The following is a 21,118-nucleotide window of genomic DNA, read 5'->3' on the forward strand; positions in this document are numbered from 1 at the left end:
TCTCTAAAATAGACCACATACTAGCCCAGGAAACATGCTTAAGTAAATGCAAAGGAATTGAAATTATGCCATGCACATTGTCTGACCACAGCACAATGAAATTGGGAATTAATGGCAAAAGGAAGCACAAAAAACTCCATAAACACATGGAAATTAAGTAACACGCTCCTGAGCAACCAGTAGGTCACAGACAAAATTAAAGAAAGTAAAAAATGTCTATAATCAAGTGAAAATTTAAATACATCTTACCAGAAAATGTGAGATGCAATGAAAGCAGTCCTCGGAGGGAAGTTTATAATGGTGAACTCACACATCAGGAAAACAAAACGAGAACAAATAAATAGCCTGATGCTACACATCAAACTTATAGAAAAAGAAGAACAAGTCAAGCCCCAAGCCCAAACAAGGGAAAAAATTATAAAGATCAGGGAAGAAATTAACACAATTAAAATGAAGAAAACATTACAAAGAATTAATGAATCAAAGAGTTGGCTCTTTAAAAGAATACATAAAATGTATAAACCCTTAGCCAACTTTATCAAAAAAAGAAAAGAAAAAAACTCAAATTTATGTGATAAGGAATAAAAAGGGTGAAATCACTACAGATTCTTTAGAAATTTAGAAGATCATCAATACTTATTTCAAAACTCTTTACTCTCATAGAATGGAAAACACAGAAGAAATGGACAGATTTTTAGATACATATGAATTACCAAGGCTGAATCAAGAACATATAAAAATTCTGAATAATACAATATCAGTTAATGAAATCGAAAACATCATTAAAAATTTACAACAAAAAAATCTCAGATCCTAATGGATTCACAGCTGAATTATACAAAAAATTATACAAAAAATTTAGAGAATATTTAATGCCAATACTCCTCAAACTTTTCAATGAAATTGAAAGGAAAGGAATCTCCCTCACTCATCTCTGGAGGCAAGTATTATACTGACACCAAAACCAGAAAAAGACCCACCCAAAAAAGAAAACAATGGCCAATCTCCCTAACGAACTCAGTAAAATACTAGCAAACAGTATGCAGCAATTCAAGAAGATTATACATCATGACCAAGTGGGATTAATCCCAGGAATGCAGGGATGGTTCAATATACACAAATCAATAGATGTAATACACCATATCAACAGAATCAAAGACAAGAACCACATAATCAGCTTGATAGATGCAGAAAAAGCTTTTGATAAAGTCCAACATTCATTCATAATAAAGACCCTACAGCAAATCAAAATAGATGATCTTTATCTCAATCTGATCAAACCCATCCATGATAAACCAACAGCCAACATAATACTAAATGAACAAAAACTGAAAGCTCTCATTTTAAAATTGGGAACAAGACAAAGATGTCCACTGCTAGCACTCCTATTCAATGTAGTGCTGGAAGCATTAGCCAGAGCAATTAGACAAGACAGAGAAATAAAAGGAATAAAGATAGGAAAGGAAGAAGTGAAATTATTATTATTATTCTCAGATGACATGATACTCTACATGAAAGACCCCAAAAACTCCACTAAAAGACTCCTAGAATTAATAAACAAATTCAGTAGCATAGCTTCATACAAAGTCAACACTCAAAAACTAATAGCATTCCTATACACAAACAGCAAACACAGTAAGAGAGAAACTAGGGAAACCATACCTTTCACAATAGCATTCAAAGAATTGGAATGCTTAGGAATCAGCCTAACAAATGAAGTAAAAGATCTATACAGTGAAAATTATAGTACTCTGAAAAAAGAGATTAAAGAGGATGTCAGAAAATAGAAAGATATCATTTGCTCATGGATAGGAAGAATCAACATTGTGAAAATGGCCATACTCCCAAAATTGTTATACAGATTCAATGCAATCCTGATCAAAACACTATTAACATATCTCACATATCTAGAAAAAATATTCCTAAAATTCATTTGGAACCAGAAGAGACCCAGAATGGCAAAAGCAATCCTGGACAACAAAGACAAGGCAGGAGGTATCACAATCTCTGACTTGAAACTATACTACAAAACTACTGTGATAAAATCAACATGGTACTGGCAAAAAACAGACCTGATGATCAATGGGATATACTGGAAGATGCAGCCACAATCTCACCCTCATCCACTTCATCTTTGACAAAGGGGCCAAACATGTTCACAGAAAGAAAGATAGCCTCTTTAACAAATAGTGCGGGAAAAACTGGCTCTCCACATACTGAAGACCAAAACTAGACTCATGCATATAACCATTAACTAAATTAAAGTCAAAATGGATCAAAGATCTAAATATTAAAACAGAAACACTAAATCTACTGGAAGAGAAAGTAGGTAGAAATTTTGAAGACATAGGTGTAGGCAGAGAGTTCATGAACAAAAAAATCAAACTGCACGGGAAATACATCAAAGAATCAACCACTGGGATCTCATCTTATTGAAACATCTGTGCACATCAAAAGAAATCACCAACAGAGTAAAAAGAAAACCCAGAAATTGGGAAAAAAAATTAGCAAACTTTTCCTCAGATGAAGTACTTACATCTATAACATATAAAGAATTTTTTAAAAATCAGGCCCCCAAAATTCAAAGACCCAATACAAAAATGGGCATGTGAGATGAATACACACTTCTCAGATGAAGAAATATAAATGGCAAAGAAAAACATGAAAAATCTTCAACATGATTAGTCACTTGAGAAATGCAAATTAAAGCAACACTGAGATGCCATCTTACACCAGAAAGAGTGGCTATCATCAAGAAATCAAGCAATAACAAATGCTGGAGGGGCTGTGGAGAAAAAGGAATGCTTCTGCACTGTTGGTGGGAGTGTAGACTGGTGCAACCACCATAGAAATCAGTGTGAGCATTCCTCAGTAAACTATGATTAGAGGTCCCATTCAACCCAGCTATTTCCCTTTTGGGTATTTTACCAGAAGAGCTAAAAACATCAGACCACAGTGATACATGTGCACTCATGTTTACAGCAGCACAATTTGTAATAGCTAAATTGTGGAAACAACCTAGATGCCCATCAATGGATAAAGAAGGAATGGATAAAAAGGATGTCATATTTTTATACAATGGAATATTACTTAGGTATAAAGACAGATAAACTCGGGGCTTTCGTAGGCAAATGGATGCAACTAGAAACCATACTTGTAAGTGAAATAAATCAGACTCACATGTGTAAACATTTTATTGTCTCCCTAGGGTAAGAACCTGAAAGAGTAAATCAAATCTGAAAAGTACAGTAGATATTATGAAAGGGAAAGAAACTGCTCAGAACACCTAGGATGAGGGAAAAAGAGAAAAGAAAGAAGGGAAAATATATCTGTACACACAAGATAGCTAAGATAATTGTACTACTAATTTCTACTGGTTTATTGAAAGGAACAGTTAGTGTTTAATGGTTTGATCAATCTCACATGTCTATATCTGGTTATCTGAGTAACCAATTTGAAGATAACAATATATAATACAACAACCATTGTTAATCTCCTATCATCTTGTTTGAAATTCTGTGTTGTTTTTATTGTTTTGTGTTGTTTTGTTTATGCCTTTTTTATTTTAAAGAGAGTAGTTAATGAGAAGCAAACAAACAAAGAAATAGAAAGCAGCAGCATACCTGTATCACAAACATAAACAAATCAAAGCAAGAACATTCAAAGTGATACAGAGTCTCAAGACAAAATAATATGAACCAACAGTGGTAGTTACATTACATATCACTATCCTCAACTACATTGCTCAGATTACCAGATGTAAGAATGAAAATTTGCTCAAACCATTTTAGGGAATAAGCAAAAAATTCTTTGATACAACAGTAGAGATAATACAGTTTCACTAACAAGATGGTAGGAGTTCACCATTGTAATTCCATTGCATACTGTTACCTTCAAATCAGTTGATCAGACCACCAGGCACAAGCATGCACAATTGATCAGAACATAAAAAATTGTAATCAACTGTTCATTCCAATACACCATCGTACATCAGCAATGCCATTATTGCAGCTATTCATATATATATTTATATTTTGTTTTCCTTCTTTCTTTTTTCTTCTTTCCCTCATCCCAGCTGTTCCTTCCTTTGAGCAATTTCTTTCCCTTTCCTATCATCTATTGTATGTTTTGAGTTTTACCTAGTCTTTCAGGTTCCTACACCAAGGAGACAATATGATGTTTACCCATCTGGGTCGATTTATTTCATTTATGGAAAAAAAAAAGTGTGGTATTTTTATACAGTGGAGTATTACTCAGCTATGCCTTTGTTTTTTTATTTTGTTTTTGTTCTTTTCCCTTTAAAATAAAAAAAAGAGATGTGCATCTAGTAGACAAAGTCATAGTTACATTCAAAGCTTTGTCACATTAAGCCTGGATAATCTGTGCTGTGAGGTCATCCTCTGCATGTCAGGTGTTTAGAAGCCTCCTGGCTGTCCTCACAAGAACACCCCTGCTCCAACAGCCAAAAGCTGTACCTGCATACAGTTGAGAACAAATGATCTGTATAGTCATATTTTCATTGTTGGCAGAAAAATAAAATCTAAGATGCACAAGGAGAAAAGGTTCTTTTCGCTCATGATTCCAGAGGTGTCAGTCCATGGCAGAAACATCATGGCAAGAGGCCATGGTTGGGGGAGCTGCTCACTTTATCAGCCAGGTGGCACAGAGGAGAAGGGCAGAGAGAAAAGAAGGGAATATGGACAAGAGTATACTCTTCCAGATTAGGCCCCCAGTAACCTACTTCCTTCCTCCAACCAGGCCTTACCTTTTAACAGAGTGCTCAGTTATAAACTCATCCATGAATTAATCCATGATGAGGTTAGTACTCCCATGCTCTAATTTCCAAAAGCCTTACCTCTGAACATTGCCGCATTGGGAATTGAGTCTTTAGGGGATATTTCATACCTAAACCATGACAGCCACCCTTAACTTAGGAAAGCTGTGTATACAAGGTTTACTAAACAGCTGAAGGTAGGGAGAGGATAACTCCCTCCTTTTGTATCATATACCCTTAGACCAGGTTTGACCACCAACCTCAGAGTTCTCCTTTGCCACATTTCTTCTTCTCCTGTCTTCCCTGATATTACTCTCTTCTTTGTTCCACTCCTCACCCTTTCCATGCTCATTTTCTGTTTTTTTTTTTTCCTTTACTTGAACTTGAAATGATGGTTGCCCACAGCATTTTTCCTTACATCTTCATTCTGCTTTCATTGATGTATCAGTTACTCTACTGTCTCTGGAACAGAATACCTGAAACCCACGATTTAAGGAGGAGACATTGATCTTGACTCACAATTTCAGAGACTTCAGTCGATAGTTGGCTGGCTCCAAGGCCGAAATGGCATGGTAGGAGGGTCTGACAGAGGCAAACTGCTCAACCCACGGTATTCAAGAAGCAGAGAGGATGAAGAGAGAAGACAGAAACAAGAATACACTCTTCCAGGTCACACCCCAGTAACCCACATCCAAGGAGGCTTCACCTCTGAGCAGCACATGCAGCTACAAACTCATTAATAGATTAATCACTGATGAGTTTGGCACCTTCAGTCACCTTCCAAAAATCCCACCTCTTAATGCATGAAACTTTGGATATAAACATAACATTTCATTAAATTCTACTTTCATGTTTATGACTGACTTCCAAGTCTGTAGTCCTGACCCATGTTTTAAATTATAAAAATACATCTTACTAGTAATTCACTGTCAGGTATGCAGCATGCCTGTAATCCCAGAGCTCTTAGGAGGCTGATACATGAGGGTTACAAGCTCAAGGCCAGCCTGGGCAACTTAGCAAAACTGTCTCAAACTAAAAATCTAAAGAGCTGAGATGTAGACCAGTGAAAACATTGTGGGTTCAATCTCCAGTAACACATGCACACAAAAAAAGTAATTCAATTTAAGTATTATTATACTGAATATGCTAAATGTATTAAACTAGTCTTCCAGCAGTGTCAACCAGATATCTGCACTTATTCCACAGATACCTCAAAGTCAATTGGAAAAATTATATAAAACATTTATGAAAACTTCAGACAACTTAGTTTCAAGTCACCATCTATTTGATCAAAATTTCTTCAACGTTCTCAGCAAGATCTCTTCTATAACACACACACACACACACACACACACACACACACACACACATACACACACACACAGTGCCAGTATGCAGGGACTTGGCAGCAGTGGCTGTAGTGTTGATGATAAATTCCTAGTCCCAGGAGCAGGCCTTCACTTCTACCAGATCCAATAAAAAAGTTTATCTTCTGGCCAGCTTGTTGGCCAATCTCTACCTGACTTCGTCCATTGGGGTTTTGTTGGATTTGCCTCCCAGTCTTGTCTGAAAGGAGGAAACTACTAAAGTTCCTATAGAATCAAAGTAGCATTATACAACAATATAATGGATGGTGAAGAGAAAACCTACAGTGGCTGTGAAGGCCTGGATGATATATGTTGATATCTTCTGACTGTCATGAATCTGTTGTAAAAAGAAAACATGCACTAACATCAGGAATATTGAAAGCCATATTGAATGACCCAAGGCAGTTTGATGAAAATGAAACCAACCAGTTCAATCTTATAAGATCCCTTCACATGTGCTTTCAAAAGTCTGCATGCATTTTACCTACAAGGTTTGCTACACTAAGAGCTCCACCAAGACTCTTGAATTGCCCATCACACCTGAAGTAGCCCTTGAACTGCTAAAATACAATAAATTACATAGCAAAAGAAATTCTGGGCAACAAAGGCAAGGCAGGGGACATCACAACCCTGGATCTCAAGTTATATGACAAAGCTACAGTGATAAAAGCAATATAGTATTGGCCGAAAAGCAGACTCATGGATTAATGGAACCAAGTAGAAGATACAGAAAAACTCAGACACAGTAAGCTATGTTATTTTTGACAAAGGGGCCAAATCCTCTCACTGGAGGAAAGAAAGCCTCTTTAACAAATGATGCTGGGAAAACTGGCTGCTCATACGCTAAAGATTGAATCTAGATGCATACCTCTCACCATGCACTAAAGTAAAATTAAAATGGAACAAAGATCTAAACATCAGGATAGAAACACATAATCTGCTGGAATACAGAATAGGTGAAACTCTTGAAAACACAGATGCTGGCTAAGAGTTTCTGAACAAAACTCCAGTTGAACAAGAAATAATATCAAGATGCAATAAAAGGGATCACATCAAATTAAAATCTGTATAGCAAAGTAAACTACAAACAGCATAAAAAGACAATCTTCACTATCAGAATGAAGAGAATGGGAAAAAAAGCTAAGCCAGCTAATCCTCAAAGGACTAATATCTAGACCATATAAAGAACTCAAAAAAATTAGACCCCCCCCAATTTAAAGATCCAATTAGAAATGAATAGACACTGTGCAGTTGAAGAAATACATATGGCAATAAATACATGAAATGCAAGTTAAAACAGCGCTGAGGTTTCATCTCACTCCGGAAAAAATGGTTATCATCAAGAAATCAACCAATATCAACTGCTGGCAAGACTGTAGTGAGAAGGGAAACACTGGAAATCACTATGACAATTCCTCAAAACACTGAAAGTAGAGATTCCATTTGACCCAGCTATTCCCCTTCTAGGTATCTTCCCAAAAGATATAAAGACATCATAACACAGTGATGTGTGCATAGCCATGTTTATAGCAGTAAAATTCATAATAGTTAAATCTTAGAAGCAGTCTATATGTCCATCAACAGATGAATTAATTTTTAAAATGTGGTATTTATACACAGTGGAGTAATACTGTCCCATAAAAAAGGATGAACTTGAGTCATTTGTAGGACAATGGTTGTACTTTGGGACCATAATGTAAAGTGAAGTAACTCAAGACACACAAGCTTAAATATTGCATGGATTCTCTTACATGAAAAATTTAATACACATGTAAAGTGCAAAATAAAACACAAATAATAGGAAAAAAGAAAGAAAAAAATATGTTGTGCAGATAATGTATCTAAAAGTGTACCTTGACTTAGTACAATTGTCTGACATGTTTTATGTGTTCTTTGGCCTATTAGTCTTGTTTTCCATGTATACATATGATAATTAACTGAATAAATGAATCTGATGCTGGAAACATAAAAAGGAGTTGGGGGAGGAGGGATTTAAAATGAATGCCATCATTACTGAATCAGTACTGCAAACATGTACTAATAAAAGTTAAACACACACACACACAAACACACACACCACTGAGCAGTACTCCAGAGTACTACAGATTCCAACTGCAACTGGCTGCCTTCTCAACCTGGGTTCTCCTCTCCACACTTGTTATGACCCTGGCCCAGGCTGTCTTTGGGACAAAGAAGCTGACTGTTTACATCTCCAGTCTTTTCCCAAAATACACTTGGGATCCAATGCACTTCTTCCTCTTATGCTTCCACCACAGATAGGCTTCAGTATTCATCCAGTTATTCAGATCAGAGAACTGAGCATCTCAGTGGTGACTGCTAAGGGCCCACCTCTCTTCTGTTCACCCAGTCAGCACAGTCACGGGATCCGTTCTCTTTCTACTTCTGCATCCTTACCTTAAGCAGCCATTATTTCTTGCTTGGACACTTCAATAAGTCTCCCTACTTCAAAATTGACACCATCCAATATTTTTACATCAAATCAGTAGAAGTCTACCATATGACTCAGCAGTTATACTTACACATATTTCTCCAAAAGAATTGAAAACAAGAACTCAAAGACACAACCATTTTATTCAAATAACCAAGATCTAGAAACACAAGTGTCAGTGGAGGAATGAATGGATAAGTTAATTGTGGTGACATGGGAAAAATAACCTCAACCTGTCAAATGTCAGATGCCAACTCTGTGGTCTCACAATATCAAAGAATTAGGACTCAAACCAAAGGAGGAACAACTTAGCAGAGTTTCATTGGAAATAAGGAGAAGAAAAATAGCTACTGGATTTCTGAATGGGTAGCTGTTGAGGCTCTTTAGAGGTAATTTACACAGCAAAATCACAAGATGGGTACAACATAGGTCAAACCACAATCAACCTATAGGATTACAAGTATAATCTTTTAGCTAATATTGATCCAATAGGAAAATGAATCACATAACAAAGGTACGTAGAAAGAACAAAGTCATTCTTGGAAAGGATGACCTGACTATTGCATCTCCATCCTTTTTTAATGGAAAAAAGGTAAAACACAATTTCATAACAAGATGATAGGAGAATAACAATGGTTAATATACTGCATGTTATTATTTTTAAAGCAGTTACTCAGAGTACAAGATATGGGCATAAAAATTTTTCCAATCAGTATTAGCACAAACCTTCCTTTTCTATGCACTGAGACACTAATACTATAATTAACATATTATTTCTCTCTTTTCCTTTCCTTTTTTTCCCCTTTACCCCATCCTAGTTCCTTTTTCTTTTTTAACAACTTCTTCTCATTTCCCCAGTATATATCTCCATCATGTGACCTGGCTTTCTTTGGATTTTCCTCTAGCCACAATCTTTGTGTCTCATTTCTATGCTGACTTCCTAAGGGCCCAGTGTTTCGGACTGCACATTAATTTCTATTTTGCTTATCTGTCTATAGTAGTGGTATCTACATACAAAAGGATATTTAGCTTCAAAAAGGAAGAAAATTCTGACACACAATATAACATGGATACTAAGTGAAATATGACAGTCACAAAAATAATACTGTGTGATTCCACTTATATGAGGTAAGTAGTCATGATAGGGCAAGAGAGACTCCATTTTCTTTTTTAACTCCATATTAAGAGAAGACACTTAAGTTCACTTAAACTGTAGTTCACCCCACTCCTCAACCCCTCCCCTTGGTTAGTTATCAAGAGAGTAGAGTCATAAAAAGGGAACGGAACAAATAGGACAAATTGGGAAGTATGCTAAAAGTTAAACTGCAGTGGTCTTCTGGAATCCAGCTGCCTGATGGTTTCTGTGAGAAGTAAACTTTGTGACATTCTTGTAAGATTCCCAAAAATGAGGTAATGGTTACTATGGAAACCTAAAAATGTACTTAAACTGAGGTGAGACCCAGATCAGTGCAGACATCTCTTGCTCCTGGTTAGAGAGTGTCCATCAGCCAGCTCAATAAAGCTTTGTTCATTCCTGTCTTTTTGGTTTTCTTTTGAGTGCCTGTCTCATTGAACTCGCTTGCCATATCATCCAAACTTATAGCAACTAAAAGTAGAAAAGGCTCTAGCAGGGATAGAGATTGGAGAAATAAGGATTTATTGTTCAAAGGGTATAGAGTTTCAGTTTGCAAAATGAAAACGTCTAAAGACCTGTTGCCCAACAATGTGAACATCCCAAACTCTACAGAACCAAAAAGAAAAACAAAATAAATTTTACATTACATAAATTTTTGACACAATTAAAATATTTCAATAAAAAATTGTTTATATATTTGCTCTGTGTAAACCCTTCCCCGGGTCAGTTTGTCTTCTTTCCTACTTAAAACCATCTTTAAAAGGCCTTCCCTTCCCCACTTCTTCTGTTCCAGGCAAATGCCTCTGCGTCCTAGAGAATCACTTCCTGGGCACCCCTCCTTTGAGTTCCCACAGCCTCTAACCTTACCCCTGGGGCACTCATATCAAGTAACAGTTGACCAATTTCCACATCAGTTCACCCTAAGACACTGTGAAGCCCACACACACATTTCAGCAGTTTTTATCTCTATTTCTCTGGGGATATGAGTGTTGCCCATTTATCATTTATCAGCTCATTTATTGAGGCATTCATCAGGACCCTGTGCTCTCCCTAAGAGGAATTCTGTCAAATTACATTTTCTCCACCTCATTCCACCTGAAACATGCTTCTCCTTTTCCTCCCAGTCTGGCTTTTTATAGCCTTTTCTCCTCACTAAACTTCTCAAACTGGTCTGGCCCTACCTTGCCTGATGTTAGCCTTTCCAGTTTCATTTTCCCATGCTTCTCTCCCACAGCTATGCGCTTCTAGTGTTAGTAATCAGTGTATGTTTATCTGCACACGGTAGGCAGGATTATCCACTGAACTATTTTAAAAGTCTCATTGTAACTGAAACCAAAGATGATAAAGCAGTGCCCAGTGGAATTATTTATATACAGTTGGAAACATAACTCTTAACCCCACTACTATGAGAACAGGTTCATGAAACACGTCCTCTCCTCTTGGCTCTGAAGTGAAGGCTTTATTACTATAATTCAGTTCTAGGGAGGCCAACAAATAGGGACAGTTTTGCCATTGAAAAGGCAGCTTATTATTCACAGTTCTCAAGAGAAATAAGGAAGTCACACCATGATGAGGACATAAGGGAAAGCCTCAGGATCAGTTAGGGGGCAGAGAGAGCCAAAAGGTGTAGGTGACAGTCTGTTTTCATGAAAGAAAAAAGAGGCAAGAATGCCAAGCACATTTAAAACTGCTAGTTTGAACAATGTGAGTGGATGCTGGGTATAGGGGTTGTCAGACATTGTCTGTTACCTTACTTTGGAGTGATTGGTTAGAGGGATGGGTGCCTGAGTGTAAAAGCCTCATAAGGCTGGAGGTTATGGTCTTTGGATTGACTGGTTTTCACATGACAGGTCCACTCACAAGGTCTCTTCTTGGCCCTCAAGGTCCCAGATGTCAAAACACCACAAGAGACTAGAAATAGAAAACAGGATCAGAGGCCAGGCATGGTGGATTACACCTATAATCTCAGCTCTCAGGAGGCTGAGGCAGTAAGATTGCCAGAAGTTTAAGGCCAGCCTGGGCTACAAAGTGAATTCAAGGCCAGCTTGAACTACAGACCAAGACTCTGTCTCAAAAAGGACAAAAAGAAAAGAAAAAAGAAAATGGGATTAATACCCTTCCCAATACCAGCATTAGTGCATAAAGTGTGGTGTGTTGCTGCAGGGAGGACAAAGAAGGAAAGAGAAAGAAAGGAAGAAAGAAGGAAAGGTAGAAAGGAAAGAAAGAAAGAAAGAAAGAAAGAAAGAAAGAAAGAAAGAAAGAGAGAGAGAGACAGAAAGAAAGAAAGAAAGAAAGAAAGAAAGAAAGAAAGAAAGAAAGAAAGAAAGAAAGAAAGAAAGAAAGAAAGAAGAAAGAAAAAGAAGGCAGACTGACAGACTACCTGCAAATAACATTCTGTGGGGTTGGCTCCTATCAAGTTGATAAGAAAAATTCTCCCAGCTATGGATTAAAAATATCTATGAAATTCTGAGAAACCAGCTACTAAAACCTTCACTTCAGATTTCTTTCTATATGGAGTGATAAATATACATTTTCCCCCCACAAAGAATATTTATGAAAACTTTTCTGGGAAATGTCTTTTCACTAAATATAAGGTCTCTGGAGACAGCTCAGGAACGCAGCCTCCTGAGTGTGCTGTCAATTTTGACTTGACAGTCTGAATTACCATATTTTTATATTGTAACTCACTTCCTTTAATGATATATATTTTCTACTAATGGTGTGGAAGAGATGAAAACTGGCGGTTTTAATGGTGTGTGATGTATGTGCTCCCTAGCCATTAAATGGGAGGTTCCGCCTTGAACACGAAGGAGCTTCAGCTGGCCTTTGCTGGGGCACAGGCTTTAGTGTGACCCTCAGCAGAGGTGACATTGGTAGTGACACACAGTGAATCCTGTTTCCTTAGTGCACAGCAGAGATGACCACACAGATGGCTTTCACGAGTTTCTGACTTGTGACTTGCTCGCGCTCTCCTGCTCCTTCCCAATTCTGTCTCCCCCACTCTCTTTTTTAGACGAGTTTCCAAGTGCCCCTTAGCACTTACAGGAACTGATTGCCAATGCAAATGACTCCACGCAGGTCATCATGCTGGTGTGACCGCTGTGTACCTGCACTTTGGAGACCAGGACTTCTAAAATAAACATGAGGCAGTGCCGATGATGCAGCCACTAGGCAAGTGAGGGGAAGCTATTACTCACTGATTCCTTCATTATTACCCATGTCCTGATCCCTATTCCACAGACCCAGCCAGTGAGGGCAAATGCTAATCTAGAGTGATAGGCGTTTGTTACCAAGTGTTCCTGCTCTCCTCAGCTAACATTGTGCCCCTGCATTGCCTGCCCCTCCACATGCTCTGAGTGACCTTCTAGTTACGAGGATCAGTGAGGATGTGCTATTACAGCTATTTACCCCTTGCCATAAGGGTTCTCTCTGCTGGGCCTTTTAACCCTCATTTCCGACTGTAGAGGAAAATATTGAGGCTCTCTTCAAAGACATTTCAGGTGTGATCCAATATGCTGCAGAGGACTAACTGGGCGGGGTAGGAAGTGTGACCCTCCTGGAGCCCTGCCTCCCCTCTGCTCACACAGAAGATATCAACGCTACACACCTTCTGGGTGACCACCCAAACACAGCCAGGGATTCTGAGGCGAGGTTGTCTGTTACTGCCACTTTCTGGGAGGAGCTGTGTTGGCCCCTCATGCCTGTGCCTTGAACTTGGTCAATATCATCCTAGACAGATGCTGCTCCTCACTTCACTCCTGCAAGCTCTGCTCCCTCTCCATCTCCTCCTTTGAGTGAAATTTCAAACCTCCCTCCAACACCATTAACCCTGGCTATGGTTTGGATTGTAAATGTCAGGTCTACAAACAAATGATTTTTTAAGTATACAGGTTTTCTGTATAAGATGCAAAAAATGTTTTGAGCTATAGGGATTGCTCAAAACAACCTGACTGCATGAACATCAAAAAACTTTCACCATGAACCTACTCCAGTATCCGCCTGTTACAGACATTGGCCGTTAACAGAAGGAACCTCGGTTCTTGAATCAAATATGTAGACATATGTAGAGAGGTACAGTAAAATAAAGGATACTTATAAAATCATGGATAAATGAGAAGGATATGTTATGTACCTGTGTTTGTGAACTAAGTATTGCTAAAACAAGAAGCCTCCCAAGATGAAATCTAAGTTTTAAGGCAATCTCAATCATATTCTCAATTTCATATCTTCAAATCTGAAAAATATTAATACTAAAATTCATCTAAGAGGGAAAAACAAGTGAGCAAATCAAGAGAAAACACCAACAAAAACTAATGAGATTAGATTTTATTTTATTTTCAAATTTACTGTTATTACTACATGTCTGCAGCACGTAATGACTACACTCATTGTGGAGAGCTGATAAACGTACATGACACATGCTAATTCCCTTTATGGCCCCCTCTTCTTCTCTCCCTCCCCCACCTCTTCTCTTGCTCCCCTTCTCAGTGACTCATTAACAGATTTTATAGAAAAAATTTAAAAATCTACACTCCAAGAAAAATTATTAATCAGAAGACAAAGTTTCATGACTGGACAAAGCTGAGGTAGAAATGACTGGTATTTTTAACATATAAATGTTAACACAGTTTGCAATGAACACTAAAACTTGTGTAGATAAACTGGAAAACAACATGATAATAAAATTTACAAACATAAAAACCAACTTGGCCAGTTACAAAAATAATACATACTAAACAAATATGAAAATATGGTTTACAACAGCTAACAAAATGAAAGCCTAACTGTAGTTTAAATTGCAAGTAATGAGTATATCAAAAATAGTCATCCACATTGCATACATATAGCATCTTAAAATAAGGGAAAGAAGGAGAAATTTTGTATGTATGTATATACAGGATAGTTAACATGGTTGTTCTTCTGTCTTCTATTTCTATGCTGAAAGAAACTGTCAATGAGTCTTTGGTTGACCAGTATTGCATGTCTATATCTGTTTTCATGAGAAGCCACTTTGAAGATATCAATATGTAATACAACCACCATTGTTAATTCCCTACCACTTTGTTTGTAACTCTGTATTGTCTGTATTGTGCTTGTGATATGTTGTAAAATGTTGTATGTCTGTTAATGTTTCCCTCCTTTTATCTTTAAAATAAAAAAAAAAATAAAATAATGTAATCCTTTTGGAAAGTTACATGGAAAAACATTTCAGATTATATCCTTTGACCTAGTAATCCTGTTCTCATAATAAATACAGAAAAAGCTACATACACAAAGATATCTATCACAATATTAATAGCAGAAAACAAATGTTCAGTGATAGAAGAATAACTAAGCTTAGGTTATGGAACAGCAGCAATTTAAAAACATTTGTAAGTTTTTCATCCCTGTGCTATTGAGACAAGTGCCCTTCCCTTGAATCCTGAGTCCTAGTTAAGCAAGAGGGTAGAGCTAAGTGGTGCTAGGTGAAGGTCACAGAAGACAATGCAGCTTCTGCATGACTCACCACCTGGCTTCCTCGTGCTGAACTCCTGAGTCACCATGCACGATGTCTAGGCATCCTGAGGCTGCCACATTGTAAGGAAGCCTGGAGCTCTCTGTGCAGGGGTCCTCACCAACATGGCCTGAGACTATATAGAGAAAGAGGAATGCACGAAAAACCCCCAGCTGTCCCATGCAGCTCTCCTGCATATGACAGCAACAGCCAAGTCCTTCCCAAGCCCCTGACACACAGACACCAAGAGAGGTGTCTTGGTTTTATTTCTCTCATTGCTAAGACAAAATACCCAACACCCAAAATTAAGGAAGGCAAGGTTTATTTAGCTCACAGTTTGTGGAGATTTCAGTCCATAAGGCTGGCTCCAAGGCAGAGTGACACATGGCAGAGGGCAACAGTATATGGCTGCAGAAGACAGCAAAAGCAAAAGAGCAAAAAGGGAAGAGCGGAGGCAAGTAGCCTCTTTCCCTCCCTTATATTGTATGTAAACTACCCGCCCCAGGGCGGGAGTAGCACTCATACCCATAATTTCCACATTGGACCACGAATCAATCAGAAATTCTAGAAGCCCGACCCATGATCGTGTGAGGCTTTGGGGGGACATTCAGAGACAAATCATAACAAAACATAATACAAGGATTGTTGTGGCTTTAAATTACTACATTCTGCATGGTTTACTGAATAGTAATAGATGCCTGGAACACAAATCTCTACTAGATGGAGCATGATGTAGTCATTTAAAATTTCAACTTAAAATACTATTTTCTTTAAAGAAGGATGGATTCCATAATATTTAGTAGAGAGAAAAGTGTTATGCACGTTATAATTGTAACTATTACAAATCTATATTAAAATAAAACAGTCACAATAGTAAGAGTCATATTCTGTTGGTAACGTGATTGGTGGTATTAGTTTCCTAAATTTACAAACTGTAGTTCAAAGGCCTGTATAATCAGTTAATGAAAAATATTTGTTCCTTAGTGAAAAAGAAAAAAAACTAAGAGTAAAGGATTTCTATTTTAAAGTAGCACATCAGCAAAATGAGAAACAATTCTAAAACATTAGAAACTAAAAGTACTGTGACAAAACTGACCCCTTTCCCAGGAGGGATTATAGATTGCAACGGAACCCCTAAGGGTTGCGTGATAAATTGTAAAAGCTGTATCCTCCATGTTTCCAAAGTTCAAAGGGAGCCTATAAAAAGAGCCCATGGCCAAAAACGCACTGCAGAGATTCTTTTTCTATTATGGCTTTTATTTTTTATGACACGCATTATAAAGGGGTTTTGTATAAAATGCAAACAAAACAGAATGGTTGAAATGTCTAAATGAAAATACGTCTTTAAGGTTCTCTCTTGGGACTCACTTAGAGACATCCGCTCACAGGACGCCACCCCAGGTCCTAGATCTCCTGGAGGAACTCAGTCCCCTCCTCAGAACACAGGCGCCTCCCTGTGGCTCACTGACCTCTCAATTAAAGGACACACAGACACTCAATAGCCAATGAAGGAATAAGACTTGGTAGTGGCAAATAAAAGCACTGTTAGTGTTGTAGTCAGGGTTTACAAGGGACAAGATTTAATATAGGACACATAATTATAGAATGATTTTATAATATTCACCCAAAGAGTCAAATGCAAAAGAGTGCAGGAGATCATCCACACACTAGAGACCCAAAGAATACAGCTGAGGACCTGGATCACACAGCATGAGTCCAGCTGAAGATCTAGAGCCCATAGCAGTGTTTTCCATGAGTCCAGTTGGAGGCCAAGAACGCACAATAATGTCTCACACAAGTCTATTTCCAGGATCTACTCTTGGAAGGCCCAAAGGCCGGTGCTGGAAGCTAGAAAGTCTGTGCCGGCAGGCTGAGGGATCTGTGCCAGCAGGCTGAGGGATCTGCACTAGAGTCAGGAAGCGATGCTGAAGGTAAGGACCAGAGCTCCCCCAATTAAGAACCTCAGCCATCCTGAGCAATAATTAAGTCCTGAGCTCCTCCAATGATGAGAACAGCTGAATTCATATCAGGAAAGACAGCAGAACAAGTTGCTCCAGGAGAACCAACAGCACACCATCTTTCCCACCAGTTTTCTTTTTATGCTCTTGGCAACAATCCTCAGGTGGGCCTTCCACACCCAGCACCACACTGATTCAGTTCAGCCGGGTATTTCAAGTTGACCATTAGTTATTCCACCAAAGTTAGTAAAAAGGAGACTTAGAAACACAGTAGGCAGTGGCCCATTTCAGCTTATCAAATTCCACAGGGCAATGATTGATAAAGCCCCTCTGCAGGCCCCTAAATTGATTAGTAGCCCAGCGGGCACCTGCATGTTACCCTTGGATTATGAAGCCTTGGAAAGTGTGCCGCTGGCGGTTGCCAGGTTGCATGGTGCAGTCTCTCTCCTGTGTGCCCATAAGCTTAACCAGAAAAACAAGACTTTATCATTTTGGAAGTGAGAGCAGTAACCCGGGATCAGGAGCCTTGCTGCAAAGGTAGAACAATTACAGGCTTTCACAGGTGAAGATAGTAGTTATTTGTAGCAATAACATTTCCTCAAAAATTTGCTAAGCTTATTTATTTATTTGCCCATAGTCTGTGCAAGATCTTATCTAGACCTCTCATTTATACCAAAGGCCCTATATCTAGAAGTCAGCAGACATTTCCTCTGAAGGGCCAGATCATAAATATTTTAATTTTTGTCAAAAGGCAAAAATCAATGATATTATGTATTTACATAATAAGAAAGAAAACAAATGTCCACAAATTTTGTCCACTTGATTTTAATCCAGAACCTTACAAAAACAAGCAGCAAACCAGGTCTGCCCAGCAGATTGCCCAGTTTGCCAGCTTTCTTTTTTTTTTTTTTTTTTCCCAGTACCAGGAATCGAACTCACGATGTTGTGCTTGCCAGGCAGGCACTGTGCCACTGAGCTAAATCCCCAGCCCCTTTGCCAGCCTTCTTGAGGCAGTAATTCACTGGTCTCTGCTCTACAGTTCCCTTGCGCATCTTGAGAACAGTCACTTTGGGGCCACCTTAAACAGTAGCCTATAGAAGGGCACACTCAAATGATCCTCGTTGCCATTTGTTCTGTGTATTCTTTTGAGTTTTTGTTTTGTTTTTTGTTTTTTGTCTTTTGTGACAGGGTCTCACTATACAGTTCAGGCTGGCCTTGAGCTCCCTTTGTAGCCCAGACTGGTCTCAAACTTGCAAGGATCCTCCTGCCTCAGCCTCCCGAGTGCTGGGATTACAGGCATGCACCACTACACTCAGTGGTCATTTGTTTATTTATGGTGCTTATGCCGGTGTTTGCCAGGGGAATTGTGATAGAAGATGCTTGAGATGAGCTTTCAGAGCCACTATAACTGCTCCAGTTTGCAGTACAGATGTAATTGGCCTTTAGATCCCTAGGTACTAAACCCCTTAGACTGCATGATATAGCCAGACCATATCCTTTCTACAATGCCTATAGGGAGATAACAATGGCCAGAGCTCATCTTTCTTCTCAAGAGTGTCAGAAAAACAGCCAACGCACACCATATCATGAAATTTTCACAGAGTTTCTTAATGGTGCAGGCTCCATCAATCATTGGTCTGCCTCTCAAACAACAAGCAGAACCTAGCAAAGTTTATCAGCTTCCAGCCTGCAGGACCTGTGTATCCCACCTACCATCTGACCATTTCAACTAGCCCAATGCCACGTGCATGGGATCCAATAGCCGCAGCCTTCCACATCAGGTAAAAATTCTGTCTTATAAAGATGGTATTTTCGGTCTTGATCTTACAGTCCAAGATTATAGTATTAGCTTCCAAATACCAAGACAGAAAAAAACTTTTGAAGAATCATGTCTTAGTTACTTTACTTATTGTTGAAACAAAATACCCAAAACCTAGAAGTTAAGGGAGGAGGGGTCTATTTAGCTCACAGTTTGTAGAGCTTTCAGTTCATAATCGGTCTGCTCCAGGGCAGGGTAGTTTTGCAGAGAACAGTTCAGGGAGGACAGAAGACAGCAAAAGCAACAAGGGACCTTAGCAGCTTCTTTCTGCCCCCTTTTATACTCTATGTAGGCTCTAGGATTAGGGCAGTGCCAAATCAATCAACAGACTGATTTAGTAACTGCACAGCCTTAAACCCAGAATCACACACTCTACATTCAGCCACCTCTCAAAAAGCCCCTCCTATGACCACATGAAGCTTTAGGCAGACATCTCACACAAGCCATAACAAGGCATATTCCTGATGATGTTGAAAGAAGGCTGTCGGGAGTTGCTGACAGATGCTCCAGCTGACATATTACTGGCTAAAACATGGAGACATGGCCATGCCTAACTAAAAGAGAGCTAAGAAACATGGTCTCTATCCTAAGCACCCACATGCGTAGCCAAAACCAAGGCTTTATCACTTTAGAAAAAAAGAGCAGTAACTTGGGCTGACTAGTACTTTCTGCAATAGAGGAGTACTAGTATAATTTCCGTGTGTGTGTGGTACTAAGAAATGAACCCAGGGCCTTCACACTGAGCTACAGCCCCAGCTCTCCATTTATTTTTTATTTTGAGACATAGGGTCTCTTTAAGTCATTAAATTGCCAGGCTGGGATGAAACTTGCAATCCTCCTGCCTTCTGTAGTGCTGGGATCACAGGTACGCATCACCACGCTTGGCTGTAAATTCCCATTTTTGAAGATGGAAACACTGAAGCCTAAGGGCTTAGTGCTGCTGGGAGTACAGTCCAGAGCCAAGATTCAAGCCCAAGCAGCCTGCCCCAGATGTGTCACGTTCTTACAAAGGGTCAACTCGCTTTCATGTAGCATTTTTGAGGGTCCTTCAAACCTACGTACATATAAGGAAGCTTCTTGTGGAAGAAATAGCTGTTTGCTTCCTGTCTGCTATCATTTGAAATCTTACCATTTCTTATCAGAATTTTCAGATTAACGCTGGGAAAACAGAGGGGGGGAAAGGAACCCGTGGTCCACCAGTGGGTGACTAGATAAACAAAATGTGCTATATCCATAGAGTGCTATATTATTTGGCCACAAAAGGGAATAAGGTATTAATGAGTAGAACATGGACAAACATTAAAAACACTCTGCTAAGTTAAAGAAGATGCAAAGAACTACTTATTGTACAATTCTATTTATAGGAAGTGCCCAGAATAGGCCAATCCATAGAGACAGAAGGTAGATCCATGGTTGCTAGGGGTTGGGAGATGGGAATGAGGAGTAGCTGTTAATGGATATCAGGCTTCATTTTAGGTTGAGGACACCGTTTTAGATTTTATTGTGTTGGTGGGTGCACAACTCTAGGAACATGCTAGCAATCACTGTACTATGCATTTTAAATGGGTGAATTGTGAGATATGCGAATTAAGCCTCAATGGAGCTGTCACCAAAATAAAAAGTTCACAGTGACACTTCGGCAGAAAAGTTAACCCCAGGCTTGATGCACATGGGAGCGTGTCATGCTATTCATCAATCTTGCTATATGAGTGTGCAACTGGGGAGCCACATCTGTTAGTCATATGTTGTAGCTGCCACGGTAAAAATAAAATAAGAGGAGAACAAAAGAAAGGGAGAAAAGAAATCTACGACCGTCAAGAGAGTCAGCATTAAGGAAGTTCCCTTTTAAACCGTTAACACATTTTTATCTTTTCTTTCCTATCGGCTGACAGAACCATCCTTGCAATGTTACAGGATTCAACACAGGGCCAAATGTTTTGCATTCGCACCAATCATCCTGTTGGGAAGAAACTTCTGTAGGTGTGCTGCCTCCTTCCAACAACAGATGGTGCTAAGCATGCTCCTGCACTTGATACCTGGAAGAACTACTCAGAAATCCATATACGCAATCAGACAATGCCAGGACCAACCGACCCTCCCTGCTTATGTTACATGCTAAGCA

The 21,118-nt window shown here is 38.9% G+C and overlaps 1 pseudogene; it reads left to right on the forward strand.

Annotated features, from left to right (window-relative positions):
• Nucleotides 1-6,400: 6,400 nt before the first annotated feature.
• LOC102009355 lies at nucleotides 6,401-8,561 on the forward strand (annotated as a pseudogene).
• Nucleotides 8,562-21,118: the final 12,557 nt, after the last annotated feature.

This window comes from Chinchilla lanigera, unplaced genomic scaffold, assembly GCF_000276665.1.
Source record: "Chinchilla lanigera isolate Chin_1 unplaced genomic scaffold, ChiLan1.0 scaffold00058, whole genome shotgun sequence".
Taxonomy (NCBI): domain Eukaryota; kingdom Metazoa; phylum Chordata; class Mammalia; order Rodentia; family Chinchillidae; genus Chinchilla; species Chinchilla lanigera.